Raw genomic sequence first — 16776 nt, forward strand, 5'->3', positions numbered from 1 at the left:
GTTACATATTGGATCTTAAATGTTGTTATTTTTGAATTCAACTGTGTCTAAACCAGACTCCAGCAAAGTATAGCCTTGTCCTCTAAATAATCCCACATGTGCACAAAGATCACACAATACCTTTTGGCCTGGATAGCAACCACAACACAGTGGCAACAGTAACCGAGCTCACTCTACATCTGGAGACCACCTTTGTTGTTACACAGCAGTGCAAAAGGCAGGATCCTTTTGCAAGGATGAGTCTTACAAGCAGTGAGAGTGTGTCAGTTCTGAGGGCACGACGCAGTTCACAGAACCAAATACAGAGACACCGCAGCAGAACTCAGCTGCAGAGTGCACACGGCCTCAGACGGGAAGAGCACGAGTAGCCAGGGCACCAGGCCAAGCCAAAGCTGGAGCGGCTTCAAATCCGAGCGTCCTCAAATGACCCAACCAAAGTTTGAACTTGAACTCTGCAAAAACAAACCGTACGCGGCCCCCGAAAATTCAAACTGAACCAAGAACAATCGTCTCCAAGTCTAAGGAAACTATCTGCTCTGAAAGCTAAGTTTACAGCTCTCATAAAGGCCGAGTCTAAAAGAGTTTCAGCTCGAAAAACTGCCGAGATGTGTTTTCCTGCAGCTTTTAAAGCTGCCTTCACATTTTAGGGTCTTGATTTATGCCATAAAAATGTTTCTTCTTTTCTTTTTCAACATTAACTGGAGACTGAAGCTTTGTCGGATTTTTGGCTTTTGCATCATCATCCTCAACATCTGACGTCATTTATCGGAGCAGAAAAGTTCAGTGACACAGTGGCTCAAGGACACAGCGGCGTGATTCACGCCGAGTGTTTGCAGGGATGAAGCGTGAAAACCCTTGGTTTAAGGACAACAATCCAATCTGATCACTGAAATATTTTTCACAAAAATAAAAGGCGTGGGTGCACCATTAAGCCTTCTTTATTTGCACACATTAAATGGAAAACCTGACACTATTAGTCCCATTCATCCATTAACTACTACCGCTCATATTTGGGCTGGAATGTTACTTTCAGCATGAGCTACCTCTGAGATGAAGGTCATGGAATATTTAAAAAATAGTCATTATAAAGATAATTTATTTCGCTTTTCAAAACCTTGTAAAAAAAAAAAAAATAGACTCAATGTCATTACATTGAATTTTTAGTCTCCCGGGTATTAAAGGTGCAATATGCAACATTCTGCCCCCACAGGATCTCAGGCAACACATATGCACAAGGAAACTAGAGAACTTCAGTCTTTTGAACTTTTGTGGCAGTGGCTACAAATAAACCGACGTGATTGAAGCAGAAAACAGGGAAACGGCAGCGAGTCAGAGGATGTCAGCTGTGGAGGCAGAGTCTCTAATCCATCTTGGGGACAGATTGCGTTTATGCAGCTCAGGAATTTGGACACGCGTGTCCTCAAACCACCTCAGATCGGATCTGAGGACGCAGGGAGTGTTCAGACCTGAACTGAGCCTGATCTGGACGTTTGGTCCAAGTTTCATCTTGGAACTAGGACAACATAGAGATATTGAGCCATAACTAGGTATCAATCACATATAACAATCAAAGTCAGTGGATTAATTGGGCTTATTTTTACCATTTGAAATCTTCATTCATTTTTTGTTGCGTGCCCACCAGTGACACTTGATCCGAGTCTTGAAACTGCAACACTAATTCCGCACTTTTTAGACCCACTCATAGGGGGACGGGACCTCATTCCAGTGTCTGCCATCTTTGATAACAGCTACGCTAACAGGACCAAGTGTCACTGGTGGGCACGTAACAAAGAAAAGAATGTAGATATTTCTCAACTCAGAGGAAACTGAGGTTGATAAGCACTGTTTTTCAAAAATACTAGCCCTATTCTAGTAATACAAAGCTAAATGCAAATCGGTAAAGTAATCCTTTAACAAATTAAGGCGCTCTAAAGTAAACAGCCCCTGCCAGTTTCACTCGCCGGGCGTCGCTACTTCATGTGTCCTCACGGCGGCGCTGCTCAAATGAACGAGGGGAAACTCTGGTGGAAGTTACCTGGCTGAAGAAGAGGGGATTTACGGCGGGATAATGGTGGAGAAAGCTACGCTAAGAGAGGCTCCATCCACGTTCAATACATAGACTTTATGCACTTTGTTGTGAATAAATAGAGAAATTCTGCACTTTTAACTTTTAGACAGATATTGCGATGGTATCATGTCGTGGAACATGTATAGTATCATATCAGGAGGTGCCCTGTGATTCCCACCCCTATTGCATTGTGTTTTAATTTCACTCACTCCTTGTTTACCATTTTATGAGGGTCACGGGGGGGGGCGGAGCCAATCACAGCTGACTTATGGTCAATTTAGTGTTCATATAACCTCAGTGTGAACATGCAAACTCCACACAGAAAGGCCCTTGGTCAAACCTGGATTTGAACAAGTGACCCTGGTGCTGTGAGGCAGTCGTGCTCGTAGCCACTACCCATTAATTCCAGTAACTGGAACATTTGAGGAGTTGTCCTACTTTTGACTGTTTGTTCCATCAGTTCCTGTCAGCCCAACCCCTGACGATGCACGCAGTACGACTGTTGTTTGAAAGGAGCCAGGGAAGTTAAAAAAAAAAAGCACCTCAAGGCTAAAGAAATGTATGAAGATCTACAGCAACTGCCAGTTTCAACACCGTTTCTTTTCGCAGCTGAAGCCATGTGGTTGTCGGGGGGGGGGGGGTGCGTGTCTTTCTGACCGCAGACCCACAGGTACACACAGTGAGTTTTTTTTATGATGCCGTTTTGTGTTTGTGCTTAATGAGCTCACTCGGCCAAACACCCATTACTTCAGAGCACATGTGGGCAAAACTGATTTTGACTAACAATAAAAAAAAAAGAAAGAAAGAAGGAAAAAGGGGCGGATAGTTTGCAGTGAAGGAAGAAAGTCAGGGCATCATGCATAAACATAGCGTGGTTTATATTCTTACAATCTTTTAACAGCTGACGTTTCAACGTGGCTCGGGGGTCAAACTTCCTTTGCGGTGAGCGTCGCACCGTCATCGGGCGACATGATCCTGACGCAGGTCACAGCGTTTAAAGGTTAATCACTTAAGTCCCTAATTAGCGGCGTTTAAAAAGTTCCACCTCTCAACTCTTATCTGTGACAGCTGTAGAGCACAGTATGTACAGCCAAACACGCGTCACACCAACAGCCACAGTTTGTCAGCCCGCGCTCTGCCTCGCTCAGACCTGACTTTAAAGGCATAGTTCAGGTTTTATGAAGTGTGGACGTATGGGGCGACTGACACGTAGTTCCTGCGGCACCAAGGACCAATTCAGTGTTCAGCTTTCAGAGTAAACATGGCTGAAATAAGTAAACACGGAGTTTAAAGGTAATAAAATACATGCCCGCTCAAATCTGTGACCTCATAGGAATATGTTTAACCCTTTATCTCAACAGTACACAGCTTTTTCCAACTGGAAACTTAAGTTTAGGACTAAAAACTAGGGATTGTGTCGACAATCGTTTGGCCATAAAATGTCAGGAAATAAAACAGGAACTATTGACATTAAAGAAGCTTAAAACTCAGACAGCTTGTTTTAAAAACATTCAAACCTATTCATTATCAAACCAGTTGTTAATGATCGATCAAACACCTCACACTGCTTCAAGATCATAGAGAAAAATCTGTGTTTTCCGCCCGAAGCGTCACAAAATAACACATATGAACTTTACTGCTGGAGGCAGCAGTGATGTGTCCTGTGACGTTAAAATCACTGACTTTCTCTTTGAAATTTGGTGCAGAAAGTGACACGAAAATCTGTCTTTTGGTGACAAAATCAGTTTTTCCTTGTGAAGTTTTCAGTGACGGCGACCGTCGGTGTCTCAAATGTGTTCACGGTGCAATGGTTTCTCAGCACTGAATAAGTCATAAAACCACATTTAAAGCACATGTTATGCTTTGGTGGATTTGACCTTTTCCCTTTAAAGTGGCAGCTTTATTGTGCGTGTAAATGCTGTGCTGTTCCTCAGACTGCCGTGGACAGACTCATCGGCTGTATTTAAGGCAAAACTTTGCAAGTCTGGTCGCTTTTTTCCCTTATGGAGTCGACGTCTTTATCCTCACTGTTGTAAAAAAAAAAAAAAAATCAACATCTGATTCGTGTGTAGAGACTGAGGACTGACGCTGGTTTTAACCTAACTGACAATAGGGGGCAGTGGAGACAGCCCCCCCCCCACCAATCTACCCACAACAAGACAATGACTCTGAAGCTGTTAACGTCGGGTAAAAATCCAGCATAATTTTGCTTAAAGTGTAATATTTGAGCTTTTTAAATGGCTAAAATCTGTTTTCACGTCACACAGTGCCACCTGCTTAGTTGTCGGCACCAGGGCTAACACAAAGTGTCACACTAGCATCCAGACAGACCTGATCCCGAGTGCTCTGAAAGTATGCGAGTTCACACCTGGCGTTAGAATGCGCCTCCACATGTGTCCTGCTCCGTGTGCAAACAAACATCCGTGTCCTCCGTGTTTACAAAGACCAAACAGTGTTGTTTTTAATCCAGTCACACTGTACAGATGTGTCCACTCTCGGTGTGTGAAAGAGAGGGGAGAGAGAGTGCAGCTCTTCTATGAAATAACACTTTGCCCAGAAAATAGAAAATCAATACGTGGCAGTGGGTTAATACTGTCGCAGTGGCCACAGATAAATCAATGTGTGGGAGCTGAGAAGTGAAACACCTCCACTTCATTATCAATCTGTAGCAGCTACGGCTGGGCAATCATATCGAGACATAAGATATCGTCTTAAGGTATCTGTGATGACTTTTCCCATGTTTTAAAGGCTGTTTCACTGATAATCATCGTCATTATTATGTTGAACAAGTTAGTGAAATACACCAAATATTTAAAAAATTACATACTGTATATTTAATATTATTATTATTATTATTATTATTATTATTATTAATAATAATATGAAAAGAGCTGGTAGAAGCATCAATAAGGCTTGGTACCTTGAACCTACATATTGTGTCAAATATTATTTAAAAATTGGGGGAAGTTGTGAGTGAAAGAAGTCCAGTGTGTAGCTCTATGTTATGTTTCAGTAAAAGCCTTAAAAATGGTAAAAAACAAGAAACATTTTGGTTTAGTGGTAGTGTTGCTGATATTGTGTGTTAATACATTAATTCATTCAATCAATCTTTTATCAATACTGATAATTGTTTTATAAAAAAAAGTCACTTCATAAAACACTTCTTTAAACATCTCATTCATTTCAAGAAATAAAGCAGGTATTATTTGAAATGTAATGTGTATATTTTAAGATCACAGCATACAGATCATCAACAGTAGATTAGATTTCATTTTAGAGTGCATTAACAGTGCATTGTCACTCTCACTCTTTGAGAAGCACAAAACTTTTCCAGAGTCCAGAGAAACAACCTGTGTGCAGCTTTATATCCACATATATCTCCTATATGCAGACATTATTTATAAGCCATATCACCCAGACTGACAGATTTGAGTTATATTGTGATAAATATCAATAAGGAATGATACAAAAAAGCCCCAGTAGCAGGTATATACTGTAAGTCTCCATATGTGGCAGGGCTACTACAGGGTTACTGATTTACTGAATATACGAGACTGGGATTCACACAGCCCTGATTCATCCTGATTTTCAATTAGATTTGATGTTGACTCATTTAGGTTTCTTTAACAATTTCGCTTGGTTATGAAAGATATATTTACAGAACAATTGCTGCAAATTAAACAAAATCCGGATCTGTGTAACATCACCAAAAATAATGAAACATTAAGAATTCAACCGTAATAATAGGTGCAGTCCGTTTCCTCTCATAAACAGCTAATATTATTTTGAATGGGAAAAAGGCATATACAGGATATTATTAGTAAATGAATCACAGCAGTTATTTAAACACACACAAACACAAACGCATTTTACGTGTACATTTTGCCAATTTCTCTGAGTTATTGCACAGCATCAATGGTTTTCCATTCCACTCCGATCACATACCCTGGTTTATACAGAGTAGTTCTGAAGTACCACGACAGGACGCTTGCGTACCAGTGGTGGTACACGTACCAGAGTTTGAGAACCATGGCACTCGATGAAAGTGCATTCATATGTTACGTGACACCATCCATGTTTTCCTTTGCCAAAATTCTCCACAGGGAGACGAGAAAATGCTGATCCCACATCTCTCTCGATTATCTGATCCAAGTCGTCTTGGAAAGAGACGACAACAACAAAAAACGACTGCGAGCGAAGGAACAGCGTCAAAACTTCCCGTAGCTACAGAGGGAAAATACGGCAGCGGGTGAAGGACAATTAGCATAAGCTTCAAATTTAAGACTTAAAAGGACACGAAAAAAATCCCCAATCACCACGAAACCCGGGCACAGCAGCAGGACCAGTACACAGTTATTAGCTGAATGTGACTTCACAGGGACAGAGTTGCAGTGGAGTGTTTAGAGAATGGCTTGTGTAAATGATGCATCCTCGGGCTAAAGCGCTGAGCTCAAAGTGCAGAGCTTTAGATTTCAAATAATAAAACAAGAAACGCTGGCATTTCAAACAAAATCAAACACATGAGACTTGCGTTAACGGAGAATTCCTCAGCTGTAAACATGAGTGTGTGTGTGTGTGCGCTTGTTTTGTCTGTCTCTGGGACACATTTCTGTCATAAACACTCAACTCGTCAGGAGCAGCTGTCCTCATGGAGACCAAAACCTGGTCCTAATGAGGCAGAAGTTCATTTCTGAGGAACTGGGTTAAGTTTAGAGTTAAGGTTAGGGTTCGTCATTAACTAGTTATGGTTAAGTCTTTGTTTAGGGAGTCCAAACGAACGGAAGTCAATGCCGAGTCCTAAGAAGACTAGCTGCACAAACCTGTGTGTGTGTGTGTGTGTGTGTGTGTGCACTCATGCATGGGGTCCACATGTATCTGTGATATACAGTGCATACATATCAAGTACAACAAAGACAGCACAATGTTTAGACTTGTTGAAAGGCTGTTACTGAGCCCCCGTAATCTCTTCACATCACATCAAATTATATTCGCAGTTAATCCATTTGTTTATCAAAGCCCTGGGGCAGGAATTATGCCCTGGTTAATAAGTACTGCATGTTACCGCTGCCACCAGGCATCATATTACCATGTTAAGTGCAGTGGCTTGATTAACCAATTGTTCAGTGGCGTAAGGTGATGAAAAACACAAAGATTGAGGCCGACAGTGTCGCTTAAAGCACTGGGTCGTGACCCACAGGTGGCTCAGAGGAGGTTTTCTCCGGGTCGCCCCAAAGACGTGTGCGGAACCTTTTAGCTAAGATTTATGTGTGTGAGTGTGTTGTTTTTTACGGTGAAAGAAAACGACTCAGGTCAGGTCACCGTCAGGGCTGAAGAAAACACAGACATACAGTTATGAATCATCACTGACAAGCCTCTCATTAGGGAGCTTCATGTGATGTATGTCTTTAATAATCCAGTACGGCCCATGACGGATATAAAGACTGAAATGGCCTTGATGGGAAAACTTGACCTGAATCATCCACAGGATGTTGACTAAACAAAGATGTTCCTTTAAACTTTATTTAACAACGCGGGGTTCTTCTCTTTAACTGGACACTCACATCGAAAACGTTAAACATACGTCGTTAAATGAAACAACGCGGGTCGCTCACCTGAAAGACACATGGTACGTCCCATTTACATCGGGAGGCAGTTTTTAAATAAACATTCAACTTTTTGTGGATCACCATGAAATCAATCCATTGACCTTTTTCCGTCGACTAGATCTAGAGCTAAATATCATGATGATATCGCATCGTTGCGTCTCCGGCGACTCCCACGAACCGTTTGCTAAATGAATAGTTTTTAGTGTACTCTTCATTAGTTAATACACGTTTCTCTGATTTTTCAGCTTTGTAAATGTGAACATTTTCTCATTTCTTTGCTCCGTATAACAAAGACATCATTAAAACTGAAAACTTTGGTTTAACAGGTGGACAATATTATAATTATATGCAAAATATGCACAATACTAATGGTATCTGCAGATATTAGCTTTAAAATGTATTATCAGATAGCAACAAACACGCAAAGATCCCCCCGATTAGACTAAAGCACAAAAGTGTACGCTGAATTCTTTGTTTCTGTTCTCTGCAATTTTTCTTTTTTTAGGTTTTTCTATTTTGCACAATGTAGAAAACTTGAGAGAACCTGAGAACGAAGATTATTTAGTATTAGAGACTAAACGGGCGCAGGGTAAAAACATATCTATCTGTATCGGTAATTGGTAAAAAGTAAAATATCGTGCATCCCAGATAAGATTTAAATTTGACTTAACGAACCCGGCTGTACCAAATTTCCAAGCATTTGATAAAAATGACGCAGAAAATGATCCAAAATGTCCCTGAAACATACAAAACATGATTACTCTTCACCATGTCAATTAGCCTCTTCTTAATGAACGGACTCTGGATCGTTTAGTTCTCCTGATCCATCGGAATTGTGCTCCAGCTGAAGTCCGACTCAGACAACACCAAATCAATACCGAATGTTAATGAAGCCGTCTCGTCTTAAAGCGAGTCATTCATTCATTTAATGAGCAGATACACAAATGAGGTTGCTCTACTTTATTGAGGTCAATAAAAACAGAAGTGTGAGGGTGTGTGTGTGTGTGTGTGTATCATAAGTAATATTTACTGCCCTTAAACTACCTGACAGTAGGGGGGGGGGCGTAATGAATCATCTGGTGCATCCACGCCCGGCTTATAAAAGAGATCAAATGAAAATCGTAAAGCTTTACATCGATTTGAATTAATGTCCTCTGGTTTTCACAGTTTCAGAGGAACACCAGTGGTTTGTAATTAATGAGAAGACATTTCTGTGTGAGCCAAAGAAACGCAAAGAAAGTGCCTGATGCCATGGCTCTCACCGTCTCGTCTCGGAGTCGGGACTTGTTATGTGAAATTGACAACTGTCAACCTGCGGGTGGAGCGTCCGTGTCGACTGGAAACGTGTTCCAACGCGCCTCACATCGCTCACTGAGCTGAACATGATACAAATGCTTCGCTACTATTTGCCCACTCCCACAAACCGTTCTGACGTGATTTCACAATAACCTGCAGTCTGCAGTCGGCCCTAATATAAAGCGTGCATTGTCCCCTTAACCTCGCCTCATGGTCATTAAACTAAAAATGCTGTTATATTCATAGACAATCCATCTCTGCCACAATTTGCATTTTATTTTATTGCTGAAGATTACACTGACCATGCTGCTATACTGATATATGCAGACCATATACCTCCAACCATTAAATACTGCCCGTGTGTTGTTATTAGAACTATTAATATTAGTTTATTTAGACACTTGTAATTTCTTCGAAAGCTGTTCACATGTTTGTTGACAACTGTGCCTCTGAATTGCCCCCTGGGGACTTTTTAAGTTTTTTTAATTGCACTGAATTGGGTTGAGTTTTTACGGCTGGGGAATCAGAGTAAAACAAGTCATACCAGTCACATGGAAACAGAATTTTCCTTGCCCTGCACAACCTTTTTATTTTTCATTCTCAAAAAGATTTCTGTAAACACGGCGTTGATTCAAGAAATGTCTTCATTCACATAAAATCCCCCAAACGACTGAAAACGCTGCAGTATGCGGTGCGAGAACGCTGCGACAAGAGGACAAGACTTGCAACATAAAACACGTGCCCTTTAAATAAAAGGTATACATTACAATGTGTACAATCACAGGAGCAGAGGCATAATACGGGCACACACAAAAACTTCAGTGCAGATTAATAATCAGTTCACGTCACTTTATTTTCTGAACGTGCATATCTTACACATCGTATTACATGTAACATTTGAAAGTTTGAGCTTTACAACAAAGTGCTCACGTATCAAACAACATCAATAACTATGTTCGGGTTACAAATTAACACCAAGTGCAAAGACTGAAATATTAGGCCTGTATGCTCATCATCTGCCACTGAATAATAAAATGTCACAATATTGCTGTTTTCTTAAAATATATATATATATATATATATATATATATATACATATATATATATATATATACACATACATATGTATCTTGGCAAGGAAATAAAAACTTGTTGGCCAGCACAACAACAAGCAACAGAGAACACTAAACTAAAAGAAAAACAACACATAATTTAAACTATTTTACAGCAGGTCAAAACTTCATGACAAAACTGTAAATGAAAAAAACATCAATTTATTTATATTAGTATAGTACCGTCACGGCCCACTACGGAACTACGGTGGCCTTCATGTACTAGGAGGGAGGACGTTCTTCTTAATTTGCGTAGTAAATGTCCGCTGATTAAAGTCGTCAGTGAGGAGCATCCGCCATGTCCGACTATACAAAGAAAAACAGAAAAACAACAAAAAAAGCAGAGGACAAATTGTCTTTACTCCAAAAGAAAACAGTATGAACGGAATGATAAATTGATGGAAGTACCATGAGCACCACAATTTTTGTGGAAGGCCCCTTGTGTTCATATTGTATGTTCACCTACTTTATTATAAGAATTAAGTAGGGTATACAATTATATTTTTATATAAATTATAATTATTTTATTGGAACACATCCAGTTAATGCGGGAAACATGGATGCAGTTTTAAAATATATATTTTTTGAATAAAGAAAATAGACCAAACAATCTCCACACAAAAGAAGAAGAAGACACGAAAAACACATAGGTGGTGTTTTTGAAATGTTCCTACTCGGGCATTTCTGTGCTAGCGCAATGCTAATTCTGTGTAAGAGAACTTGTTTACTAGTATATGGCCCATCAGTGTAATCTAATCATACACTTGAACACTTCTACTGTTTCACTGTTGATAAATATCTGCTGTCTGTGACACCAGGTTCAATGAAAACACAATTGAGTTAAACACACTGACAGCTTGTTAATATACGACAACTGTCAGTCACATCATTCCACTCCAAATGTCAATGATCACAGTCTTTTGACAGACGTTAAAACAACCAAAGCGAGTGGTGACTTTTGCACGGTATTAAAAAAATTACTTTATAATGCTAAGTTGAGTGCTACAACTTCAGATTGAGATGTGTGGTAAAGCTGTTTAAATCTACAACAGTATGTGATTCAAATCTTACCTTCTTTGGTTCCCTTCCATTGCCTTTGGTTTCCATAAAAACAAAGATGTGAGAGATAGTGGTCCATAACGATGAGCACTGCAGCTAAACTGAGGCTCACTGGCGAGGGAACAACGTAACTTCTTTTTCTTCTGATACAGGATTTACAGCAGGTTGTAAGTCAACAAGGAAATTATGAGTCGATATGATACGGAGTATCTGCATCTGTCTGATTCTGGTCACAAATCACTGGATCAGACATAGTAAGAAATCCGTAATACATAAATATTACATAGGGATGCACAATGCTCACGATATCGGCAGATACTGGCTTTTAAATGTATTATCGATTATTGGCAAACACGCCAATATGACTAATGACTAGGGATGTCACAATTCTCTAAATCCTCAATTCGATTTTAAGGCCACAATTCTATCTTTTTCTTTTAGAGCAGATGGGTCTGCCATTTTCAGACTTAGAGTCTAGTTTAGTCTTGGGTCAATGGTTTTAGGTCATGATAACTCATTTAACTTTTTTTATTCCCATTTTGATTGTCTACGTAATGTCATGAATGATATGATGTTCATCACTTGTTCTCAATGTACCACTCAGGCCTTAACGTCAAATTTAATTCATTTATTGACAATATGAATGGAACAATAACCAGTCAATTGTAAACTATGTGTAAAAAAGAAGAGTCACAGAGAGTCATGTAGCTCTGTGTTGCTCTGACGGTCCAGCAATCTGTTGTTAAGGTCACTGAATCTGACCTCTGACGGAAGGAAACACCTTCGTAGTAAGATGTGACCTGCTTGGCATTCCGTAGCATGGTTCCAGTATGTTAATTAAATGTTTAAATCCAGGGTTTTCCACCACTGAATAAGGTCACATGTCTGATGCTACGAACACATCTAAAGCGCTAGTTATCACTCCAGCACAAGTTGAATTTTGAGGAAGTTTTTCACCAAATGAGGACAGAAGAGTTGTCTGTGTTAACGGAGTTGTTTTTGTGGTTACTTCCACGTCCTTATGATGCATGTGGAGACGTCCTGTGCTTTCCTACACACTCACAACATAGCTTACACACCGCGGTTTTCTTGTCGACAACGTTGTTGCCTAAAATGACAGGGAACTCAAAATATTTCCACACCAGTGATTACTAATAACTAAAACTGTAGGCTGAATAAGCTACATCCTTGACTTCTATGCTAGCGTCCCCTACAGCCATTATTATTTTGATGCTTATTTATTTTGCACAGTGAAGATATTTAATATCTGCTGCGATATGTGTATGAAACATATTATGCTATTTTCACGACAGAAGAGACTAAATGACCTCTGCAGTTGGGCAAAAGTAAAGCTGTATATATCGGTGTTGGTTATCGGCCCAAACAATCTCGATATATCGGCAAAACGTCCAATATTGTGCATGTCTAATATCACAAAAATATCAAATACATTTAGTTTAGAAATTAAAATAGAAAGTAGTGAGAGAAATGTAACTTTTTTTAAATGGTATTTATAGTTACAGGTGCTCAGCTCAAACAGCCTAGTAGTTTCATTTAACTTAAACTATAGTAAAATAAAAACAAAATGTACTGGTGTTGTTATCCGTAGATTCTCAAGACTGTCATATCTGTATCAAACATGGGTGAAATCAAAAAATCCCTAATGGCATTAGAAAAAAATAACCCTTGGGGCAGGGCCCAATATCAAACCCAGCCTCTTATCAAGCCCCGCCCCATTTCACAAACTCTGCAGCGAGGACATTCTCTGTGGGTTTGGAGAGAGATATTTACAAAAACGCACTCGGAGACACTGACCAATCAGAGTGGACAGGGATTATTTTTGGGGAGAGGAAATGGGAATTTCATTTTCAAATGCAGCACTACAGCATTCGAAACTATTCCAGTGGGGGAAAAAAGAAAGAATATGCACACTTTAAATACCATCAGATGACAAATGATGCTGCCTTCAATAACTGCTAAGAAACTTCCATGATTGGTCAGGCATTATTTTCTTCTGTTTTTTTGTGTATAATAACACAGGTATGTACCATGTATCCCAAAATTTTTTAGTCCAAACAATAATCCCCTGCATTGTACATTATATATACTGTATAATGTGCAGTATATAGTATTACTATAACATTGTCTGTTTTGTATTTAGCTCTCATTACCTGTTGCTGCAGTGTCAATAAGATCTTTATGACTCATCATTTGCACATTTTGCAACTGGCATTATTGAAAATAAAATAAATGGTAAAATAATGGTGATATAAATGAATGACACTGTCAATTGACTGGTTGACATTTTCTTAAATACACCTGAAAATAAATCAATCCAATCAATCCCCCCCACATCATATTATGATTGTTTTAATATATTCTGCATTTTAGATTAATATTATGATTTTTTTTGGAATAGCTATTTGTTATTTTTCTCTGCCTTCAACACTGTTAAATATGCTAATGCTTGACTTGGCCTGGACAATATTAATTTCAATTTCAATGAGGCAAAGGTTGTAATAATATATTTATTTATTTTTATAAATCTACCAATTTCCGACACTTTCTGTTCCCTGAACGTCTCGTGTTGACATCTGGACGAGGAGAAGCCTCCCACTGTCAGACAGACAGACAGACACCGTGGTGGAACGTGGGCAAAACTTGTATTTCCTGACAGCCAGTGAAGGCATCACGTAACCGTCATGTAACGTGCCACAGGCGCACAGTAACGTCCATGCAAACAGGTCAATAAGCACAGTTAATAAGTGTCTCCAAATACGGATTCAACACGCAGATAGTCCGACTTTCACCGAGCTAATGTTGACACTTATTGACTGTTTTGTCTAATGACGCAAGCACGTCACACTCACCAGTGACACACTCAACTTTAATGGTCACAAGCTGCCTTATTGTTATTATTATTATTATTATTATTGGAGAGCACTCACTAACAACACTGTCAAGACTGTCTCACATGCTGCCTCTGCATGCTAAGTGTTGAACGGTCGCTTCACTGAAGTTTGTGTTGCTAGAGCGAAAGCAATAGTTACGTCAGTGAGATGAAATATTCCTGACTTATTTTTAAGGCCACATAAGTAAAAGTCAGGCACACGCTGCCAGAAGGGTATTATCATAAGCTGCTGAAATGCCCTGTAGCTCTGCACTGTGGCGGAAACTATCATTTGGGCCCATAAACTCCTCTCTTTGAAAAAGCTAGCTCGTATATGTTGCTGCTCGCTTGTACTCACAGAACCCCAAGCTAAAAATCACACATTTTACCTTCCCCGCGCATTTAACTCACACAAACAGGACCAAACGACAACTTGAGAGTGATTTTCCGACATGTGGCGAGCCCTTGTTGCATTCGGCGTGACTAAAAAGCACCTGTTGTAGAATAAAAGTGAAACTTTTCTGCTAAATTCTCCCCTCTTCCTCTTCTGTTGTATCGACAAAAACACACCACCGTGGGCGTTAAGGGGGTAGCGCCTAGCAGTCATGAACTTCAAATAACCAGTACTGAAGTGCTGCACGGTTAACATAATGTACTCCGAATTGTCAAAAAGACTCAATACGTTCTAGAAAGCTCCAAGTCACGTCCACCCGTGCGTGAACCGCGTGCCGGTTGGCAAGGCAGCCGTAAATTGCACAAAATGTGAACGGAGTTCGGCAAACACTGTCCCCCCCGTATATGACATAGATGCACATTGAGAGCTATGTTGAAAGCGTCAACAGTGATATGGACATTTCGCTCCGGGAGCGTAATGAACGCTGTTATTGTGTCAACTACCCAGTTTGGAAGAGAAGCTGTCACTGGTCACAGTGTTGTCAAAAAAAATAAAAAAAATAGCCAAAATATGTCACATACCGCACATAGAAGACGAAGCTCGTATCCAAGAATTATGTGGAGTCCCGGTGTGTGTGCATTCCTCCTCAGCAGGAACCAGTGTAGATTTCCGTCGGCTAAAGTGAACGGGACGCAGCGCCAGGGTTTAACCTGAAATGACCCGCGCTGGTGCAAATCAGGCGAGGACTCTGCGTGTGTCTGCGTGTGTGTCTGTGTGTGTGTGTGTGTACTGTATCTGCGTGGGTCACTGTGGGAGAGAGAGAGTGAGCGCAGTGTATGCGGCAGCGGAGACAGGAGGGGAAGAAAAAAAAACTTCCAGCCGAAAACAAAGCTTAAACATTAAAAAAAGAGAGCGACACAGTGAAGTTGCAGCGCTGTGACTGATCGCTACGGGGAATCAGAGAGTCGAATCACGGACACGGACCGAGCAACAGAAGCCTCGCCCTGATTACAAACTCTCAAGTTTTTTTTTTTGTTTTTTTTTTTTGTCTTCTGGTCGATGGTGGTTGGCTGGTTTTACAGTACAGGCCCTGGTTCATGCCAGCAAGACAGGAAACACTGTTCCAACACTGAGTGTGTGTTCAGGGAAAGAAGGAATAATGAATCATAAATGATTATAATAACAAATAGCAGTAGTAGTAGTAGTAGTAGTAGTATTTAATTATGGTTCTTAGTCTTCTTATCAACAGGGCCGGCCAAAGCTTTTATGGGGCTCAAAGATGAGTTAAATTGTGGGCTCCCTCCCACCACCCAGGAGTCACCTGTTCTTGACTATTATTGATGCATATGTAACATGTAGTGTAACACAATAAATTGCATTATATTTTATAGTATAAATATAATTATATATTAACTGATCCGTGCCCCAGGTGCAAATTGCTGTGGGGATAATATGCAACTCCTTACATGGACGTTCGCAGGGTTTGAGTCAGAGTTTATCGCATTTAAAAAAACAAAACAAAAAAGTGAGTAGCGTTAATTGTGCAGAATTCACAAAATAAACCGTTTTATTTTATTTTTGTCCATCAAAACGAGCCAAGTGAACTTTGAACTGTGACGTATTTCCAAATATCACAAATTCAGATTTTAGAGTGCTTTTTGCTCAGGTGTGTTTAGATAGTTGTGAAAATGAAAAGTGATTGCCTTGGTTGTGCTGAATAAAAGGATATGAGACACTCTATACTGCACATAGCCTCTGTGTATACATTTTAACATGGTAATGGGGGAAAAATGAATTGAATTGTTTTTTTGTTTATTTAACATTATAGAGGGCAGCAAAATCACAAACATTTTTTTTTCAAGATAGTTTTAATTTGCACTTTCATATTCAAAGTGAAGCACTCCGTGTGATGACACAGTGAACTCATGAACTAAGAAAATACAACAGCAAACTGATAAACCAGTTTAATCACAGCCTTAGTTTTTAAAACTTGCCCACATTTGCAATCTTCAACTACAAAATAAAACCAAATAAGTTACAATAAACACAATTTAGATATTAGATTCTAGATTTCCAAGCAGCCACTTAGTTTGCTCCCCGGGCCGGCTCTGCTTATCATTATAATAAAAACTTTATTATGATTATCAATTTTATTGCTGTGCCTGTGGTGTACAACACATTTACTTTTATAATTAGAATTAGTTATTTTTGCACACTCAGCAGTTAGTGATAGTGAATTTGTCCTCTCAGGAGCAGTGGGCATATTATCTGCGCCCGAGGAGCAATGGGGAATTGAGTGCCTTGCCCAGGGTCACCACAGCCCTTTGACCCTTCGGTTACAAGCCAAATTC

General features: G+C 39.8%; 1 protein-coding gene across 3 annotated transcripts in view; it reads right to left on the reverse strand.

Moving 5' to 3' along the window:
* The window catches only part of thrb (thyroid hormone receptor beta), an 89719-nt gene extending 74295 nt beyond the window's left edge, over positions 1-15424 (reverse strand). For 2 of the 3 annotated variants that reach the window (XM_058619867.1, XM_058619866.1), the window contains exon 1: positions 15007-15424. The gene's annotated coding sequence lies outside the window, so the exon portion shown is untranslated. The remainder of the gene's footprint in view (positions 1-15006) is intronic. The other variant, XM_058619868.1, reaches the window with a different exon arrangement.
* Positions 15425-16776: the final 1352 nt, after the last annotated feature.

The sequence above is a fragment of the Solea solea genome, chromosome 20 (assembly GCF_958295425.1).
Source record: "Solea solea chromosome 20, fSolSol10.1, whole genome shotgun sequence".
In the NCBI taxonomy this organism is placed as follows: Eukaryota; Metazoa; Chordata; class Actinopteri; order Pleuronectiformes; family Soleidae; genus Solea; species Solea solea.